Genomic DNA, 21055 nt, shown 5'->3' with positions numbered 1-21055 from the left:
ATCAACTCTGGTGCAGCCTGGAATCTCATGGATGTCTCTCTAGCTCAAAGGCTCGTGGAGGTCAGGAGCTGGTGTCAGGGTGAGCTTCCACAAAGTTTGGGATGGAAATAAGTGCTGAGAAAACCAAACTCATGGCAAATGCCAGTGGTGCCATCACAACAGACATCTCAGTCCGTGGTCAGAAACTTGAGACACTGCAGCAGTTCAAATATCTGGGAGCAGTCATCAGTGATGAAGGATCAAGACCAGAAGTCCTGGCAAGAACCACACAAACAATGACTGCACTACCCAAACTCAAGACAATATGGAGGGACAGCAACATCACCATGAAGAACAAGATCAGACTCCTGTGTGCATTGGTATTCTCCATCTTGTTGTATGCATGCGAGACATGGACTCTCACAACAGAACTACAGAGGAAGATACAGGCATTGGAAATGAGATGCTATCGCAACATCTTGGGCATCTCATACTTGGACCACATCACAAACGAAGACCATCCGGCACCACATTGGCCCTCGTGAAGACCTTCTCACAACGGTGAAGAAAAGAAAACTGAGATGGCACGGCCACTTTACAAGATCCAGTGGCCTTGCAAAGATCATTCTACAAGGAACTGTGGAGGGGAAAAGAAGGAGAGGCAGACAGAGGAAAAGATGGACGGACAACATTAAAGAATGGACAAGGAAAACATTTGTGGTAACCCAGGCTCTGGTGATGGATGGAACAGACTGGTGCAAAGCTTGTCATGCCAGTGCCCCAACGTCTCCACCAGGAGTTAAGGGTGCAAGGTAAGGTAAGGCAAGGCAAGTACGTTTATATAATGTATATATCGTACTGCATATAGAAACGAGCCATGTTCCTTCGAACCAGGGTGTAAAACACATAATACATGATAACTTATGAAGGTATGGATCAAATCTACAGATTAATCACACATAAGTAACAAACTAAACTGCACTAATATTAAATATTGTAAAGTACGGAACAGATTAACCATTGACACTTTGAATACGATGTGGCTGGGAGTTCAGAAGCCTAATGGCCTGAGGGAGGAAACTGTTTCCCATCCTGACCATTCTTGTTTTTATGCATCGTAGTTTCCTGCCTGATGGTAGAAAGTCAAAGAGGATGCTGGATGGATGGGTGGGGTCCTTAATAATATTAAGGGCCCTATGTACGCAGCGTTCCTGATAAATGTCCATGATGGATGGTAGGGAGATCCCTATGATCTTCTCAGCTGTTCTCACAGTTCATTGTAGGGACTTCAGGTCCGAGGCTCGACTGCTCCCATACCAGGTGGAGAAGCAACTTGTCAGGATGCTCACAATGGTGCTTCTATAAAACACAGTTAAGATGGTGGGTGTGGGGGTGTGGGAGCCTTGTTTGCCTCAAACTTCTTAGGAAGTGGAAGCGCTGCTGTGCCTTCTTGTTCAGGGAGGTGATATTAAGGGACCAGGTGAGGTCACCTGTGATACGAACTCCCAGGAACTTGGTGCGCTTAACTCTATGCACGGAGGAGCCATGTATTCACAGATGGGGGATGGTTTGTCTGCACTTCCCACAAGTCCACATTGACTTCCTTTGTCTTCTCACACCAGTCCACCAGCCACTCCACTTCTCCTCTCTATTCCGTCTCATCATTGTTCTTGATAAGACCGACCACTGTTGTGTCCTCTGCAAACTTGAGGACATGGTTTGAGCTGGATCCTGCAACACAGTCATGCCTCAAGGAGGCCCTGGAGGATTGGCAGCACTGGTTGGAGGGGAAGAGCATTTTTTCTTGGTTTGGACGGATCACAAGAACCTCTCCTACATTCAGGACACAAAGAGACTGAACTCCCGTCAAGCCCAGCGGGTTTAATTTCATCCTCACCAATCGTTCAGGCAGCAAGGAAAACAAGACTGACGCTCTCTCCCAGTAGTTCGACGGAACTGAGGACAGTGCCGATCTCGAGCGCATCCTTCCTCAGTCATGCATTGCAGCTCCGGTGATCTGGGGAATAGAAGTAGAGGTGAGGGCCACCCAACAGTTGGACCCAAGCCATGTCCTTGCCATGGTGCTTTCCAAAGTGTTCGAATGGGGTCACTCCTCCTCTCTGGCTGGCCATCAGGAATTCAGAAGTTTATAAAGAGACAATTTTGGTGGCCATCTATGTTCTAGGATATCCTTGATTCCATATCTGCCTGCCTCACTTGTGTTCAGAACAAGACATTACACCAGTGTCCTGAGGGTCTGCTAGGTTCACTGCCTGTGCCCCACCGGCCCTGGTCTCACCTGTCAGTGGGTTTCATCACTGGTCTGTCCCTATTTAATGGAAACACCACCATTTAGGTGGTTGTGGATTGATTTTCCAAGGCTGCGCACTTCAATTCCTCCCCTAAGCTCCGGTCGGCTCATGAGGCTGCCACACTGATGGTTCAACGTGTTCAGACTCCACGGCTTTCCTCAAGACATAGTGTCTGATAGTGGACAACAGTTCACTTCCCACTTTTAGAATGCTTTCTGCTGTCTTGTGGGAGCTACAGCCAGTCTCTCATCTGGTTTCCACCCAAATCCAATGGCCAGACTGAGAGAGTGAATCAGGATTTGGAGACAACCCTGCGCTATCTTGCCTCGACTGACTCCACGTCCTGGAGCTCACAATTGGTTTGGGCTGAGATCGCCCACAATAACCTCCAGTCATCCTCCGCAGGCATGTCCCCCTTTGAATGCCAGAAAGGATTCCAGCCCCCGCTCTTCCCTCATCAGGAGATTGAGGTAGGAGTTACTACTGTTGAACAGCTGATCTAGCACTACAAGCATACCTGGAGGCAAGCCCAGGGTTTCTCTTCTATGCACTCAGAAACAACATGCCCACCAGGCTGACTGGCTCCAATGACAGGTGAGGCCTTTCAAGTCAGGAGCAGAGGTCTGGTTAGCATCAAGGGTTCTCCCTCTCAGTCAAGAGCCACAAATAGGCTCCATTCTGCCTGGGGTCGTTTGTAAAAGGCTTGCAACAAGGTCTGGTATAGATTATGCCTACCAGCAGCAATGAAGATCCACCCAGTGTTCCATGTTTCCCAGCTCTAGCTGGTTACTACCTCTCTCCTGGCCCCAGTTATCCCACCTTCCCTTCCTCCCCCGCTTGGTAGATGGTTCCCTGGTCTTTCCGGTGTGGCGCCTCCTGGCATCTCGCCGGCCACATGGTGAGGTCCAGTACCTTGTGGTTCAGGAAGGGTATGGTCCTTAAAGAACTTTCTTGGATCCTGGTGAAGGAGACCTTGGACAAGCCACTCATCTGGGACTTCCAGCGGACACAGGTCTGTGGCACCTCAGGAGCTGCACATAGGTACGGGGCCCTTGTCACAACCACAGACTCTGCCACGCAGCAGATTTGGCAATTGCCCCCTTGAATATGCACGTGTCCACTAATTATAATTTCATTACTTAACTCTCTTCTACTTGTTGTAGCACTTGCTGAGACTTAAGCAAAGCACAGTAATATAATGCTGCCTGCTTGCATTCAGCCTTGCCTGAGAAATTAGACTGTTGATCAGCAGTCACACGCAAAATGCTGGTGGAACACAGCAGGTAGGGCAGCATGTATAAGGAGAAGCACTGTCGATGTTTCAGGCCGAGACCCTTCGTCAGGATATCAGCAATATTTGTTTTATATTAAAATATTCCCTTCAGCTGCAGTGTTGGCATCTAGTTTTCCATTTCAGAGTTTTAGTTAACAGCTCTGTTTAGCGGTGCGTTTATTGTTACCTTTTCCCTTAAAACACTGTTCACGTTGAAGTCTGAAAACTATTGACCTGCTTCAGTGTCTCACTCTCTGCACTTCGGCCGTATCCACGTGAACCGATACTGCATGTCTGTGTTGAGAGAGGGAGAAGGGGATTGTGAGTGGGTGTCTGTATTGGGGGAGAAGGGGATTGTGAGTGGGTGTCTGTATTGGGGGAGAAGGGGATTGTGAGTGGGTGTCTGTATTGGGGGAGAAGGGGATTGTGAGTGTGTGTCTGTATTGGGGAGAAGGGGATTGTGAGTGTGTGTCTGTATTGGGGAGAAGGGGATTGTGAGTGGGTGTCTGTATTGGGGGAGAAGGGGATTGTGAGTGGGTGTCTGTATTGGGGGAGAAGGGGATTGTGAGTGGGTGTCCGTATTGGGGGAGAAGGGGATTGTGAGTGGGTGTCTGTATTGGGGGAGAAGGGGATTGTGAGTGGGTGTCTGTATTGGGGGAGAAGGGGATTGTGAGTGGGTGTCTGTATTGGGGGAGAAGGGGATTGTGAGTGGGTGTCTGTATTGGGGGAGAAGGGGATTGTGAGTGGGTGTCTGTATTGGGGAGAAGGGGATTATGAGTGGGTGTCTGTATTGGGGGAGAAGGGGATTGTGAGTGGGTGTCTGTATTGGGGAGAAGGGGATTGTGAGTGTGTGTCTGTATTGGGGAGAAGGGGATTGTGAGTGGGTGTCCGTATTGGGGGAGAAGGGGATTGTGAGTGGGTGTCCGTATTGGGGGAGAAGGGGATTGTGAGTGGGTGTCTATTGGGGAGAAGGGGATTGTGAGTGGGTGTCTGTATTGGGGGAGAAGGGGATTGTGAGTGGGTGTCCGTATTGGGGGAGAAGGGGATTGTGAGTGGGTGTCTATTGGGGAGAAGGGGATTGTGAGTGGGTGTCTGTATTGGGGGAGAAGGGGATTGTGAGTGGGTGTCTGTATTGGGGGAGAAGGGGATTGTGAGTGGGTGTCTGTATTGGGGGAGAAGGGGATTGTGAGTGGGTGTCTGTATTGGGGAGAAGGGGATTATGAGTGGGTGTCTGTATTGGGGGAGAAGGGGATTGTGAGTGGGTGTCCGTGTTGGGGGAGAAGGGGATTGTGAGTGGGTGTCTGTATTGGGGGAGAAGGGGATTGTGAGTGGGTGCCTGTATTGGGGGAGAAGGGGATTATGAGTGGGTGTCTGTATTGGGGGAGAATGGGATTGTGAGTGGGTGTCCGTGTTGGGGGAGAAGGGGATTGTGAGTGGGTGTCTGTATTGGGGGAGAAGGGGATTGTGAGTGGGTGCCTGTATTGGGGGAGAAGGGGATTATGAGTGGGTGTCCGTATTGGGGGAGAAGGGGATTGTGAGTGGGTGTCTGTATTGGGGGAGAAGGGGATTGTGAGTGGGTGTCTGTATTGGGGGAGAAGGGGATTGTGAGTGGGTGTCTGTATTGGGGAGAAGGGGATTGTGAGTGGGTGTCTGTATTGGGGGAGAAGGGGATTGTGAGTGGGTGTCTGTATTGGGGAGAAGGGGATTGTGAGTGGGTGTCTGTATTGGGGGAGAAGGGGATTGTGAGTGGGTGTCCGTGTTGGGGGAGAAGGGGATTGTGAGTGGGTGTCTGTATTGGGGGAGAAGGGGATTGTGAGTGGGTGTCTGTATTGGGGGAGAAGGATTGTGAGTGGGTGTCTGTATTGGGGGAGAAGGGGATTGTGAGTGGGTGTCTGTATTGGGGGAGAAGGGGATTGTGAGTGGGTGTCTGTATTGGGGGAGAAGGATTGTGAGTGGGTGTCTGTATTGGGGGAGAAGGGGATTGTGAGTGGGTGTCTATTGGGGGAGAAGGGGATTGTGAGTGGGTGTCTGTATTGGGGGAGAAGGATTGTGAGTGGGTGTCTGTATTGGGGGAGAAGGGGATTGTGAGTGGGTGTCTGTATTGGGGAGAAGGGAATTGTGAGTGGGTGTCTGTATTGGGGGAGAAGGGGATTGTGAGTGTGTGTCTGTATTGGGGAGAAGGGGATTGTGAGTGTGTGTCCGTATTGGGGGAGAAGGGGATTGTGAGTGTGTGTCTGTATTGGGGGAGAAGGGGATTGTGAGTGGGTGTCTGTATTGGGGGAGAAGGGGATTGTGAGTGGGTGCCTGTATTGGGGGAGAAGGGGATTGTGAGTGTGTGTCTTGGGGAGAAGGGGATTGTGAGTGGGTGTCTGTATTGGGGGAGAAGGGGATTGTGAGTGGGTGTCTGTATTGGGGGAGAAGGGGATTGTGAGTGGGTGTCTGTATTGGGGGAGAAGGGGATTGTGAGTGGGTGTCGAAGTTGGGGGAGAAGGGGATTGTGAGTGGGTGTCTTTATTGGGGGAGAAGGGGATTGTGAGTGGGTGTCTGTATTGGGGAGAAGGGAATTGTGAGTGTGTGTCTGTATTGGGGAGAAGGGGATTGTGAGTGTGTGTCTGTATTGGGGAGAAGGGGATTGTGAGTGTGTGTCCGTATTGGGGGAGAAGGGGATTGTGAGTGTGTGTCTGTATTGGGGGAGAAGGGGATTGTGAGTGGGTGTCTGTATTGGGGGAGAAGGGGATTGTGAGTGGGTGCCTGTATTGGGGGAGAAGGGGATTGTGAGTGTGTGTCTTGGGGAGAAGGGGATTGTGAGTGGGTGTCTGTATTGGGGGAGAAGGGGATTGTGAGTGGGTGTCTGTATTGGGGGAGAAGGGGATTGTGAGTGGGTGTCTGTATTGGGGGAGAAGGGGATTGTGAGTGGGTGTCGAAGTTGGGGGAGAAGGGGATTGTGAGTGGGTGTCTTTATTGGGGGAGAAGGGGATTGTGAGTGGGTGTCTGTATTGGGGGAGAAGGGGATTGTGAGTGGGTGTCTGTGAGTTGGGAGACAAGTGTCATGTGTCCGTGTGGGTGGGTGTGAGATGGGAGAAGAGGGGCTGGCATGTGAGTTGGCGTGTGTGAATGGGAGAAAAGGTCTTCTGATTGAGAGGCTGGAGGTCTCCATTTGGAGAAAAGGGGCTTTTGAGTCAGTGTTGGTCTGTATTTGGCAGAAAAGGTACAGATCTCCCCGAGAAACAGGAACTGAGAAAGACATGTCACTGCACAGAGCTCCTGCTGATACAAAGGGACTGAGAGTAACTGGTCAGTGTACTGGTGTCCCCCTGCAGGAGAATGACTGAGAAAGTGTTCACTCGACAGATATAACCCCTTTGATAGGAACTGAGAGATACTGGTAATGTACAGATATCCCCTGAGAGTGAGGGACTAAGAGACAATGATCAGTGCAAAGATCTCCCCTTAGAGAGAGGGACTGAGAGACACCGTCAGTGCAGAGATCTCCCCCCAAGAGCCAGAGACTGAGAGACACCGGTCAGTGTACAGATCACCCCCTGAGAGAGAGGGACAGAGAGACACCGGTCAGTGTACAGATCACCCCCTGAGAGAGAGGGACTGAGAGACACCGGTCAGTGTACAGATCACCCCCTGAGAGAGAGGGTCTGAGAGACACCGGTCAGTGTACAGATCTCCCCTTGAGAGTGAGGGACATTGTAGAGATATTTCCCATGCTCTATCCGTGTCACAGTTTCTCTGTTTCCCACTGTGGACTGTTCCTGTCCTCACTGCACATCTGGGTCCTGTCTAAAGGAGATTGGAAATACCCTGCTCACCCTGACATTGCTTCCCCCTCTGGGGAATCTGGGAAATGGGTGGGGTGGACTGGGAGAGAGGAAGATACTGATATGAGTGAAGGGATCCTCTGGTGCACCCCTGACGGACAGTGATACTGTAATCAGGGACTGGGCTCTTGTTTTGCAGTCCTGTTCTTCCCCTGGGGGTGGTGCCTATCTGCCTGTGATCACACCACCTCACAGACCAGTTTCCTGTTCCACTGTACGCCTCTGCACTCTCTGCACCAGACTGGACTGCTCATCACCAGAAACTCCAGGAGGGTAGAGGACCTCTGTATCACTTTACCCCATCTACCTGTCCTTGAGAGAGATGGACACTCGGCAGCTGCTGACCCTCTGGCTGATCCTCTCTGTCCCTGTCTGTGAGTTTAATTTGTAAAAAAAATCTTTGTGTTTCACTTCCCTCTCCCGGTCTCGGTCACTTCCACACATGGGGACGATGTGTACGCGATGCTCTCAGGGCAGCAACATCGGAGTGTGAGTGGTGGATTGTTGATTTAAGGATTACTGATTGTCCATCTCTTGGGCAGTTCACTGTACAGATAATCAGGGAGAGGGAGGAGGAATAAGCCAATGTCCACCGACTACTTTAAATTCAGGTGCTATTGCAACTTTATGAAACTCTGGTTAGGCCACATCTGGCGTATTCTATACAGTTGTGATTGCCCCACTAAAGGAAGGATGTGTGTGTGTGTGTGTGTGTGTGTGTGTGTGTATGTGTGTGTGTGTGTGTTTGTTTTTGGGGATATGGGGCTTGTATGTGAGTATGGGTGTGCGCGTTTGCAGAAAAGTTGTGTGAGTGGGTGGATGTGTTGATTGGGAGAAAAGTGTCTTGTTAGAGGGTATCTGTATCAGGGCAAAAGGTTAATGTGAGAACGTAGCTGTGTAAGTTGGGAGACAAGTGTCACAGAAGCAAGAAAAGGGGCTTCTGTATGAGAGGCCGGGTCTCTATTTGGGGAGAAGATGCTTTTGTGTCAGTGTTGGGCTGTATTTGGGAGAAAAGGTACAGATGTCCCCCTGATAGTGAGGGCCTAATAGAGACAGCAGTGTACAGATCACACCCTGAGAGACGGGGACTGAGAGACACCGGTCAGTGTACAGATCTCCCCCGAGAGAGAGGGACTGAGAGACACCAGTCAGTGTACAGATCTCCCCCGAGAGAGTGGGACTGAGAGACACCGGTCAGTGTACAGATCTCCCCCGAGAGAGTGGACCTGAGAGACATCAGTCAGTGAACAGATATTTGCCTGAGGGAACGCGTGTGACGAAGTGGTCAGTCTACAGATACACACCTGTGATAGAGACTGAGAGATACTCGTAATGTACAGATATCCCCTGGCAGACACAGGTCAGTATACAGATATCCGCTAAGAGAGGGACTGAGAAACACCGGACATTGTACAGATCTTCCCCTGAGGGAGAGGGTCTGAGAGACACTGTTCAATGTACAGATCTCTCCATGAGAATGAGGGTCTGAGAGACATGGTCAGTGTACAGATCCAACCCTGAGATTGAGGGACATTGTAGAGATATTTCCCGTGCTCCATCTGTGTCACAGTCGGATCGTTTCTCTGTTTCCCAATGTGGACTGTTCCTGTCCTCACTGCACATCCCGGGTTCTGTCTAAAGAAGATTGGAGATACCCTGCTCACCCTGACGTTGCTTCCCCCACTGGGGAATCTGGGTAATGGGTGGGGTGGACTGGGAGAGCGGAAGATACTGATATGAGTGAAGGGATCCTCAGGAGCACCCCTGAAGGACAGTGATACTGTAATCAGGGACTGGGCTCTTGTTTTGCAGTCCTGTTCTTCCCCCTGGGGGTGGTGCCTATCTGCCTGTGATCACACCACCTCACAGACCAGTTTCCTGTTCCACTGTACGCCTCTGCACCAGACTGGACTGCTCATCACCAGAGGGAAGAGGACTGTACCCCATCCACCTGTCCTTGAGAGAGATGGACACTCGGCAGCTGCTGACCCTCTGGCTGATCCTCTCTGTCCCTGTCTGTGAGTTTTATCTGTAAAAAATCCTTCTGCTTCGCTTCCCTCTCCCAGTCTCAGTCACTTCCACACATGGGGACGATGTGTACGCGATGCTCTCAGGGCAGCAACATCGGAGTGTGAGTGGTGGATTGTTGATGGAAGGATTACTGATTGTCCATCTCTTGGGCAATTCACTGTACAGATGATCAGGGAGAGGGAGGAGGAATAAGCCGATGTCAACCAACAACTTTAAATTGAGGTTCTATTGCATCTTATGAAATTCTGGTTAGGCCATATCTGGCATATTCTATACAGTTGTGGTCTCCCCACTACAGGAAGTGTAACTGTCTCAGAGACATGTTTCATTGAGGTGTTTAGTTTATGTTTTTGTCATAAATTAATGATTATTTTATGTAAAGTTTTATTTAATGTAGAGTGTAACGGGTTAATTGACCAGAGTTTAACAAAAGCATGACAGTATTATGGGTGTCGCATGCATGCAACCCTGTAAAAATGAGCCGTAATAGAACACAGCTGGAGTCTGGTTTTGCTTTTAACAAAACACTATTTTATTAGTAACTACATCACATAGTAACTTAAACCTGGTAAGTCAAGAGTTAACAGTGTTATGCATATAAAGGTGTAAATAAAATGTTCTCAAACTTATTCAAGCTAAAGTGGCAAGAGTTACAGTCTTACGATGGTAAGTAAGAAAAGTTCAGTTCAAATGCACAGGTTAATTAATGCAAGATGTTTGTAATCCAAAGACGAATGTCGTGAGAAGGCAATTACATTGATATTCCACAAGATTCCACAACAGCAATACAAAATAACGATATCAGTAAATTTTATCTCCGAAGTTGTTCCACTCCACACATGAAGCATTACTGATAGTGAACTTCAATGAATATCCTTTCAATACAAGTGGGACCACACCTGAATTCAGCTACGTCACATCTCACAGGATACTCAAACAGAATCCACGTATGGATTATCACCAACAGTAGCTTATCACAAAGGGGACCCTCTTCCAGGGAACAACCACCCAGGCAAGGATCAACACACCGGTAGATTCCACAAGGTTACCCCAATCACTCACAACGTGATAGCCACTTATCCAGTTCCACAATATACGAAATAACTCCAACAGTGATTTGCCACAGGGGTGCCTTTCTTCAATGAACTACCACACCCAGACAAAGGGTAAACACACATGTAGTATTCACGAAGGTTTTCCCCTCACCAGAGAAACCACTCCTGTGGATTAACTAAATGACAATCACACTTCCATAGTTGAATGGAAACAAACTCACCCTCTTGGGAGGGTGGGGGGGGGGGGGGGGGAGAGAGAGAGAGAGAGAGATCTCTTTGTCACTAGGTTTCTTCTGTTTCAAACCTTCCTCTCCCCTCTTCTCTGCAAGCTTTTTCTAGTTGCAGAAAACTTGTGAGAGTAATTATTGCTTATGTATTCTTTCATGTGCAATGGGAATTTGTATGTTTGTAATCCCTTTATTAATATATCAATTGTATTTTGTACTTATTATTAATGATAATAAAAAGATTGAAAAAGAAAAGACACCAGCCACTATCATTAAAGCCCTTGAATCAGACTTCAGAGATACAAACCCTGGAGAGAAGAGCATATCACAAGTTGACCACAAGTCCTAGGTCAATGAGTCACAGTCTTTGGGAGTGCAATCCCTGGAGAACACACTTACAGTTGAGAAAGGAGAGTTTTACAACTTGGGGCAAGTAAGACACTCACTGCCTGAGAAGCTTCAACAGTTAGCGTTTTGTCTCAGAGTGGAGACTCGTGAAAAATGTGAAATAATTACACAGCTTGAGTAGGAAACAAAAGCTTGCCAGCAAGAGACTAGAAACTTGAATGAAAAAGTCAAAATTTTAGAGGATGACAAATCTCTCCTCCAGGAAGAACTTGAAAATGTCCAGGAAGTGTCAGACAAAGTCAAGAATGAGAAACAGTACCTGGAGGCAGAATTACTAAAAAATGTCAACAAGATTAATCAACTAACTGAAGTGCTAAAGACACTTCATATGCAGAATAATTCACTTGTCAATGAATTAGATTGCTTCAGAGAAGAGAAACATCATTTGATCAAAGACTGAGAAGCCCAGGAAGTAAATTTGGTGAAAGAGTTTGAGGAGTGGCTCTGGTCTGCTCAGAGGGGTAAGACACATCCAAGGAAACTGAGGAATTGCAAGAATTGTTAAAAGAGAAGCAACAGGAAATAATTCAGAAGGACAGCATCAATAATCCCATAGGCCTAGAGCCACTTATCCCAAACCATTTATTTACCATGAAAACCTCTGTCCCGCTGCCTCCACCAGGAAAATTTATGGCAGAAGATCTGTATGCCAGGAAAAGGTGGTGCAGAGTGCAATATTTGACAGAGCAGTTCTGGAGTAGATGGAAGAAGGAATATCTGGCCTCAGAGAGTGCTGGCACTCTTCAAGACGAAATGTGAAGATTGGAGATACTGTCATTGTAAAAAAGGAAGGGATTCCTCGCAGTGAATGGAGACTTGGAAGAGTGCTTGATGTTTGTGAAGATGAAGATGGACTGGTGCAAAGAGCCACAATACAACTAGGAAATAAAAAGAGGGCCAATGACTCATTAATCCATCCATTCTTGAACGTCCTATTCATAAATTAGTTGTCCTTGTAGAAAGCAACTAAAATGTGTTTCAATGGAACTAATTTCTAAACGCCTACATGTGTGGAGAGTTTAAAGTATCAGTCTTGATCTTAGAGTTTGTTACAAATACCGATTATTTGATTCTGGAAGTTACTAGATTTATTCAAATATTTGTATAAAGGTTATCATAAATCATAGTAATTTGGAGGGAGTGTAGCTGTCTCAGAGACATGTTTAATTGAGATGTTAATTTTATGTTTTTGTCATAAATTCATGATTATTATATCATCTTAAAATATTTTATGTAAGGTTTTATTTAATGTAGAGTTTAACGGGTCACATGACCAGAGTTTAATAAAAGCATGACTGTGGTATTATGGGTCAGAACCAACATGGAAGCAGAGAAAGACATATGGCCCTAAAATAACCTTATTCTGCACGTGGTCCAAGAGACGCACATAGTAATTGTTTTATTTGTTTTATATTGTGTACAATGTTATTGATGTGCCTTTATATGGACACTGTGATACGTTTTTCGTGATTTATTTGATTTCATCACACTTCTGTTCTGCTAACGTGTTTGGGCCTGTTTATTGGCGGACACTAGCTTTAGAGACTTTTATTAACTTTATTTTCTTGTAGTTTTCACAGTGTCTGCTGAAGAAAGAGAGTGAGAGAGAGACAGATAAATTTAAATCTTCAAGGACATCAGTATGATGCCTGGCCGTTATTTCATTGGACCAGTGTAGTTACAGGAAGGATGTGTGTGAGTGGGTGTGTGTTGGGGGATATGGGGCTTGTATGTGAGTATGGGTGTGCGATTTGGCACAAAAGGTTCTTGTGTGAGCTGGTGGGTGTGTTAGTTGGGAAAAAAGTGTCTTGTTAGTGGGTGTCTATATCGGGGGGAAAAGGTGATTGTGAGAACATAGCTGTGTAAGTTGGGAGAGAAGTGTCACAGAAGCAAGAAAAGGGGCTTCTGTATGAGAGGCTGGGTCTCTATTTGGAGAGAAGATGCTTTTGTGTCAGTGTTGGGCTGTATTTGGGAGAAAAGGTACAGATATCCCCCTGAGAGTGACGGCCTAGTAGAGACAGGGCAGTGTACAGATCACACCCTGAGAGACGGGGACTGAGAGATGCCAGTCAGTGTACAGATTACCTCCTGAGAGAGAGGGTCTGAGAGACACCGGTCAGTGTACAGTTCTGCCCCTGAGAGAGTGGGTCTGAGAGATACCGGTCAGTGTACAGATCTGACCCTGAGAGAGTGGGTCTGAGAGACACCGGTCAGTGTACAGATCTGCCCCTGAGAGAGAGGACCTGAGAGACACTGGTCAGTGTACAGATTTCCCTCTGAGAGAGAGGGACTGAGAGACACCAGTCAGTGTACAGATCTCCCCCGAGAGAGAGAGGGACTGAGAGACACCAGTCAGTGTACAGATCTCCCCCTGAGAGAGAGAGAGAGAGACATTGTACAAATATTTCCCGTGCTCCATCTGTGTCACAGTCGGATCGTTTCTCTGTTTCCCACTGTGGACTGTTCCTGTCCTGACTGCACATCTGGGTCCTATCTAAAGGAGATTGGAAATACCCTGCTCACCCTGACATTGCTTCCCCCACTGGGGAATCTGGCAAATGGGTGGGGTGGACTGGGAGGAAGGAAGATACTGATAGGAGTTAAGGGATCCTCAGAAGGACAGTGATACAGTAATCAGGGACTTTTTTGCGGTCCAGTTTGCTCCCTCGGCGGGTTGGTGCCTTTCGGCCTGTGAAAGTTCAGTTGTGGTTGCCCCACTTTAGAAAGGATGTTGCAGGTTTGAAGAGGGTGCAGAAGAGTTTTACTGTAATGCTGCCCGGTTTAAAGGGCATGTGCCCTCACAAGTGGCTGGACAAACTTGGGTTGTTTTCTCTGGTGTGGTGGAGGCTGAGGGGAGATCTGCTAGAGGTTTATAAGACTATGTGAGGTGGAAATAGAGAGACAGAGAATATTAGGAGCAGATCCTATAACTTTTGTTCAAGTGGGTGGGTGATTGAGTCTGGACAAAAGGGACTGTGTCTAAGTCGGTGGATGTCTGAATTGGGAGAAAAGGGTTTTGTGTGTGAATTGGGTGATAAGTGGATGGTCTGTGATTGGGAGAAAATAGCTTGTATGTGAGTGGGTGTGTGTCTCTTTGGGAGAACAGTACTTGTGTGTGGGTATGTGAGCTGGGAGAAAAAGGGCTTGTGGGTGTGTGTATTGGGAGATAAGTGGCTTCTGTGTGAGGAGTTGGGATGCCAGTTGGGAGAAAGGGGATTTATCTGTGAGTGGGTGGTTGAGAGATCTGGGAGAAAAGGTCGTTGTGTATGATTGGGGGTGTGTGTGTGTATTGGGAAATATGGTGCTTGTGTGGGATTGGGTGGGTGGGTGTATGGAGAAAAATGAGATTGTGGGTGGATATGTGAGCTGGGGGAACTGGGGCGTGTGGGTGAGGTCCGTATTGATAGAAATGTGGCTTGTGTGTGTATGTTGAGAGAAGTGGCTAGTGGGTGTGTGTGTATGTATTGGGGGAAAAGGGACCAAGAGTGGAACTCAGAGGCATTGGTTAGTGTACAGATCATTCCCTGTGAGAAGGGGCACTGAGAGACACCAGTCAGTGTACAGATCTCCCCCTTAGAATGAAGGATGCTGTAGAGTGGTGGAGGGTGAGAGGAGACCTGATAAAAGTTTATAAGACTATGTGAGGCAGAGATAGAAAGGACAGAGAATATCAGGAACAGTCCCTATAACTTGTGTGTTGAGTGGCTGTGCGAGAGTAGGTGTGTGTCTGTGGTGGGCGAGAAAGGTTTTTTGTTGGAGTTGGGAGAAAAGGGTCTTGTGCGTCAGTGGGTGGGGTTCTGTATTGGGAGCAAGGGCTCATTGGGTGCCTCTGAATTGGGAGAAAAGGGGCTTGTGTGTGAATTCGGTGTAAATTGGGTGAGAAGTGGCTGGTCTGAGATTGGATGGATATGTGAGTTGGGAGAAAACGGGCTTCTGTGTGAGTGTGTATGTGTTTCCTTTGGGAGAAGAGTGCTTGTGGGTGGGTGAGTTGGGAGAAAAAGGGCTTGTGGCTGGGTAAAAATACAAAATGCTGGCAGAACTCAGCAGGCCTTCAGCCTGAAATGTCGTCACTACCTCCTCCCATAGATGCTGTCTGGCCTGCTGAGTTCTGCCAGCATTTTGTGTTTTTATTTATTTCCAGCATCTGCAGATTCACTCATGTTGCCCTTGTGGGTGGGTGTCTGTATTTGGAGAAAAGGTGTTCTGTGGCAATCAATGGTTATGCATGTGAGTTAGTGTGGAGTAGCTGGGTGTCTGCATTGGGAGAAAAGTGGCTTTTGTGCAGGGTGGATTTGTGAGTTGGGAGAGAAAGGGCTTGTGAGTGGGTGTCAGTTTTGGGAGAAAAGTGGCTGATGGGTGGGCGAGTTCCTGTGTATTGGGAGAAAAGGAACTTTGTGAGAAAGTTATGTCTGTATTAGGAGAAAAGGGGTTTGTGTGTGAGGAGTTGGGATGTCAATTGAGAGAAAGTGTGTTTGTCTATGAGTTGGCTGGTGAGTATTTTGGGAGAAAAGATTTTTGTGTCTAGGGAAAATGAGCTTGTGGGTAGATGTGTGAGCTGGGGTAACGGGCTTGTGAGTGTCTGTATTGGTAGAAAAGTAGCTTGTGTGTGGGTTGATGTGTGTGTATTGGGAGAAAAGGGGTGTGTGTGTGTGGAGAAAAGGGAGTTGTGGTTGGGTGCTTGTATTGGGAGTAAAGGAGCTTGTGGGTGTGTGTGTGTAAGTAGGTGTGTGTGTGAGTTGGGAGACAAGTTTCATGTGTGTCAGGGTGGGTGTCTGCATTGGGTGAAAAAGGCATTTTAGAGAGTGTGTGTGAGTTGGGAGAGAAGGGGCTTGTCTAAGTGGATCTGTGAGTTGGGAGGGAAGGGGCTTGTGTGTATGGGTGGGTGTGTGGGATGGGAGATGTGGCTTCTGTGTGAGTGGATGGGTGTACTGGTCGAAAAGTGGCTTCTATATGAGAATGTTAGTACCTGCAGTAGGTGTTCTGGTCACCCACTATAGGAAGGATGTTGAGGTTTTGGAGAGGGTGCAGAATTGCTTTACCGGGATGTTGTCTGGTTTAGAGGGCACGTGCTATCTTGAGAGGCTGGACAAACTTGGGTTGTTTTCTCTGGAGCGGCAGAGATTAAGGGGAGATCTGATATGGCTTCATAAGATTGAGAGGCATAGATTGATTAGACAGGGAGTACCTATTTCCAAGGGTAGAAATGTTTAGTACCAAAGGGCATGCGTTGAACGTGAGAGGCCATAGGTAGAAACGGAGTTTACTTACTCAGTTGTGGATGCCTGGAATGCATTGTCTGATATGGAGGTAGAGGCTAATACATTAGTGGCTCTTAAGAGAGGCTTAGATGCCTGGGTTGTGTCAAAGCTCTCTCCAGTCCACTACGCAATGTTGTCTGCCCATTTCTTCCCCTGTCTTCTGCTTTATCTTTCCCCTGCACCATTCCCTGAATAATGATCTTTGAGAGTCCACTTGGTCTTGTTTTGTGGCCATTCCATCTCAGCTTCCTCTTCTTTACCGAGGACAGTAGATCTCAGTAGTGTCTCATGAGCGGGGTGACGGTACTTCGTCGCTTGAGACATGCTCTGTATAGGAGATGCCGAGGAGCCTTCTGAAGCATCTCATTTCTACTGCCTGGATCTTCTTTTGCTGTTCTGCTGTCAAAGTCCATGATTCGCATGCGTAGAAGAAGATGGAGAGCACAAGTGCATGCAGGAGTTTCAACTTGGACCTGACAGCGATGTCATTGTCTCTCCAGACTGGTTTTAGTTTAGTTCATGGTGGCAGAAGCTTTTAGGAGACACTTAGATGGGCACATGAATGTGAGGAAGCTGGAGGGATATGGACAATGTTTAGGTCAGAGAGATTAACTTTTGGGTGTTTTTGATTTACTTTTTAGCCGGTTCAGCACAACATCGTGGGCTGAATGGCCTGTTCCTGTGCTGTACTTTTCAGTGTTCTCTGTTCTAAACACAAATTTGTGTTATAAACCACCAATGTTATTCGGGATGTCAACATTCCATCTGCAGTTTAAATTGTCATTGTGGTCAGCATGGGCTATAGGGACAGTTCCTTTCTGCTCTTCTGTGTTCTAGGGATGGGACGATATGTAAATTGCACACAGCACAGGAGGCTGTACAAGTGAGGGGACAAATGAGAAAGGTGATGGTCGTAGCGGTCAGGACAGTTAGGAGAACAGACTCTTCTTCATAGCAGAGACAGAGTGTAAAAGGCAGAGTTGCCCTGTGCATGAGTTAAGGGCATCTTCTCTGGGTTGGAGGGGAACTCACAGTGGAGGGCCAAGGGTTGTTACTGCTTGCACAGAATCTTGGTCATACCCGAGAATAGGCCTTTTTCCTGTAGTGAGGAAGGAGTAATTAGGTTGTAATATCTGCAGATGAGTTGAATTGTGTTCCTGGTAGAGGACTCTTCGAAGATATCCCAACGATAAGAGATAGACTACTTACAAATAGTGTGGAAGAACTTACGATATCCTTAGTCAAGAGATCAAAGTTATAGAAAAATTAACAAAGGCAGACAAGTTTCCAGGACCCTAGTATGGTTTGAGGCAGTTTATATGATTCAGCGTGAACTAAAGTCCTGTTTCTCTACTGTAGTTCTCTATGACACAATGGCCTACAAAAGGGTTTAAAGGAAGTGGCTCCTGAGATGGAGGGAGCTGCAGAATTTTTCAAAACTCCTTTAGTTCCAGGATAACACCGTTGGGTTAGAAAATTACAAATGTAATTCTTTGTTGATGGACAGAGGGAACGAAAAAGTGAGAATTCAAAGGCCTGTCAGCTTAATGTCTTCTGACAGCAGAATGCCAGACTCTGTGTTCCGGGGAGAAATAGTGATTATTTAGGGAAGTTTAATGTTGTCAAACTAAGTCATTGTGATTTCATGACAGATGAACCACATTTGACAAATTTGCTGGAGATTTGTGGAGATGTAACAAGTTTAGTCAGTGGAGGGGAACATGTAGGTGTTACAGATTTGAATTTTCAGAAAGCGCTGGATATGGTGCCAATTCTAACAGGCTGGTGTGCAATTTAAAAGCTGATGGTATTGCAGGATGCATGTTCATGTGGATTTGTAATCACATCAAAGGCAAATGGTCAGAATAAAAGGGTCCTTTTCAAGCTGGAAGGCTGGAGTGAGTGGAATGTTCCAAGAATCAGTTTTTGGCCTCAATTAAATACTTTATATTAATGAGACAGTGTATGAAAATAAGAGGGAAACACCGAGCGAGAGAGAGATGAACAGAAGCTGTGGGTGAAAAAAGAGAATGAGAGGGAACCAGAAATAGAGAAAGAGAGAGGGAGGGGTGGGAAGTGAGGGAGAGACTGAGAGAGAGAGGGGGTAATGAAAAAGAGAGGTGGGAGGAGGGAGGGAGGTGGGAGTTGAGGGAAAGAGGTGAGAGTAGAATGAGAGAGGATAGAGGGAGAGGGGGAGAAAGAGTAAGAGAGAGAGGGGTGGGTGTAGAAAGAGAGGAAAGCAGAGGAAGAGGAGCTGCAGGTGAAGACAGAAAGTGCGGGTGTGGGAAGTGAGAGAGAGAGAGACAGACAAACAGACGGGTAGAGAGAGACAGAAAAGAAGAGAGAAATAAAGGAGCTGTGGGTGAAAGTGTGAGAGAGAGAGCTAGGAGCAGCGGGTGAATAGAATGAGAGAGATAAAGAGAGGGAGAGGGAGAGACAAACTGGGTGAAGACAGAATAAAAGAGATAGAATGAGGCTACTGGTAAAGATAGAAAGTAGACAAAAGGAGAGATGGACAAAGGCTGAGGGAGGGACAAGTCAGTGGGATGTGCTTGACTTACTGTTTCTGCTCTGTACCCTATCCCCCTGTGGCTTGTCCCCTGTCACAGGGCACTGGATAGGTATGACACAATCAGTTCCTGATATTTCACTTCCTACTTCAACAATCTCTGTTCTCCAAACACCAAATAAATCTTCAAGATGTGGAAGTTGCTTTGGTGGTGGGGAACCAGCCTGCTCTGTACCTCTCTCGTTTCTGCTTGGGTGCACAAGCCCGGCTTTTAATGATGAGTGTAGAACCCTGAGATTTGTCTGAGCCTCGCTGAGTGGACCCTTCATCCATTGTGTTTCCTGCTGGACTCTCTGTCTGTCCACACTCCGAATCAGAATTAACTCTACCTCACTCCCTCCCTTTTTTCTCCCCAATCTCTCAATCTCTCTCACTGTGAATATCTTTGTTTCTGTACCCATCCATAAAGCTCTGTCTCTCCTTAAGTCTCCGGGTCTGCTGGCCTCTCAGCAGCTCTCAGCTCCTCTCTGACTGCTTCTGTCTTCCTCCTGCCACCTGTGGGGCCTGATGGTGCAGAAACAGACCCTTTGATCCACTGAGTATGCACTGACCATCGTGTACCAGTTGACACTGACCCCATGTCATTAGTCCTGACCCTCACCCTCACACTGGGGACAGTTTACAGTGGTCAGTCAACCCACATGGCTTTGGAATGTGAGAGAGAGCAGCGCTACCCTTTGTCATTCTGCCACCACATTTCCCCTCCCCTCCAGTCTGTCTGTATTCTGTCTCTATCTGGATATATCTGGACTGCAGAACCATTCTCTGCCTGATAACTATCCACTTCCTGCCCCTGCCTCCCCATTTGAGACAGTATTTGACCAAACACCCTCCCTGTGAGGACCAGCTTATCACACACTGATCTCAACTCAAGCTCCCCATCTCAACAGGGGCTCTGGCTATTCAGACCATCAGTTGTTTGATAAATAAAACCAATTACTCCAGAAGCTTATCGTACTCTATAATACAGTTCCATCAGAGTGACCACACCTTTCTGGTTTCTATGTTCTACCTCAATGCCCACACTAGATGACCCCTCCACATCCCCCACTGAAGCATATCCTCTCCAAGGACCGTTATTTCTGATTCTCCCTCTCCTCTCTCTCCCCTGCACCTCTGCCCCACCTGCAGCATCTGTATCCTGGAACACTGAGCTGCCAGACCTGCCTTTCCCTCAGCCATGTTTCTGCTGTCTGTTATATCCAGGCCCCAGGGCCATTGCTCACCATGAGTTCATCCACTTTACCAGTTAAGCCTCTCACATTGAAATAAATGCAGCTTAAAGCCATGGCCTTTCATTCCTTTGTCCTTTTGTCCCATCTAGACCATGTCAAACTATCAATCTGCTTAATCCCTTTGATTTACATGGACCATCGCCCTCCATACCCCTCCCATCCGTGTACCTATCTTGATTTCTCATAAATGTTGCAGTCGATCCTGCATCTACCACTTGTGCTGACAGCTCATTCCAGATTCTCACCACCCTGAGTGAAAAAGTTCCCCTTCATGTTCCCCTTAAACATTAAACCTTTCACCCTTAACCCATGACCTCTAGTTCTAGTCTCAATCAACTTTAGTGGACAAAAAATCTGCTTGCATTTATTCTATCTATACCTGTCATATTTGTGGATAGCTCTATCAAATCTGTCCTCATTCTTCTACATTCAAGAGAATGAAGTCCTAGACTATTCAACGTTTTTCCTTTCATTCAGGTCCTCAAGTCCCAGCAACATCCTTGTAAATTTTCTCTGTACTCTTTCAATCTTGTTTATATCTTTCCTGTAGGTAGGAAACCAAAACTGCACATAAGACTCCAAATTAGACCTCACCAACATCTTATACAATTTCAACATAACATCCCAACCCCTATACTTAATACATTGATTTATGAAGGACAATATGCTAAGGGATTTATTTACAAACCTATGTACCTGTGACACCACTTTCAAGGAATTATGGATCAGTATTCCTCTGTTCCACCACTCTTCACCATATAACACCCACACTAGATAGTCCTCCCAAATTGCAACACCTCATACTTGTCTGCATTAAATGTCACCTGCCATTTTTCAGCTGGCTGGCCCAGATCCTGCTGAATGCTTTGATATTCTTC

This window comes from Hypanus sabinus, chromosome 29 (assembly GCF_030144855.1).
Source record: "Hypanus sabinus isolate sHypSab1 chromosome 29, sHypSab1.hap1, whole genome shotgun sequence".
In the NCBI taxonomy this organism is placed as follows: Eukaryota; Metazoa; Chordata; class Chondrichthyes; order Myliobatiformes; family Dasyatidae; genus Hypanus; species Hypanus sabinus.
The sequence above is the reverse complement of the archived record's forward strand: the minus strand, read 5'-3'. Positions refer to the sequence as shown.